Genomic DNA, 815 nt, shown 5'->3' with positions numbered 1-815 from the left:
AAGGTCAGGAGGAGGGAGAATGTTTCAGGCACCCAGGGATAGTGAGCTGGAGCAAGAGGCTGGAAAGGGACTGTCCTCAAATCCAAGCCCAATGATGGTGGCAGTGATGGTTTTCTCAAGGAAGCTGAGGGTTCCTATGTGGTGTGTAGGGTGTTTTCTGATTGGAGCCTCATAGTGATCCTTCTGGGTGGTTGTAACTAGGGTTGTTTTTTAGAGGCAAGAATACAGACTCAGAGAGAGGGAGGTACTTGCTCAGGGTTACATAGCCAGTTAGTGACATTGAACTTGGTCTTTTGACTAATCCTACCCCAGTATAGGGATCTCTGGTGTGTGTGTGTGTGTGTGTGTGTGTGTGTGTGTGTGTGTGTCTGTGTATGAAATGAGTAGCCACAGTGTGCGCTGAACTTTCAGTCCTTTTGGAAAGTTGACTTTCCAAAAGGGTCCCTTCGAGAATCTAAGAGTAGCTGTCAACATTTGCTGTTTTCATCTCTGTCTGTCACCCCCCCCCATGTCTGAGCCTTCTTTCCACCTGTGACATTCCACCAAGACTGATCTCATGGGGCTGGGGTTTTAGCTCAGTGGTAGAGCACTTGCCTGTCACGTATGAGGTCTTGGGTTCCATCCTCATCACCACATAAAAATAAATAAATAAAATAAAGGTATTGTGTCCATCTACAATTAAAAAATACTAAAAAAAGACTGCTCACCAGTTCCACCCCTTGTTGGAAGATGCAATGATCTCTCAGATTCTTCTAAGTTTACTGTATTAGATAGTACCCCATTTTCTCCAGGAAGATGTTCCTGAATCTTGGCTC

The sequence above is a fragment of the Callospermophilus lateralis genome, unplaced genomic scaffold (genome assembly GCF_048772815.1).
Source record: "Callospermophilus lateralis isolate mCalLat2 unplaced genomic scaffold, mCalLat2.hap1 Scaffold_130, whole genome shotgun sequence".
Taxonomy (NCBI): domain Eukaryota; kingdom Metazoa; phylum Chordata; class Mammalia; order Rodentia; family Sciuridae; genus Callospermophilus; species Callospermophilus lateralis.
Note: the sequence above shows the minus strand (reverse complement) of the source record.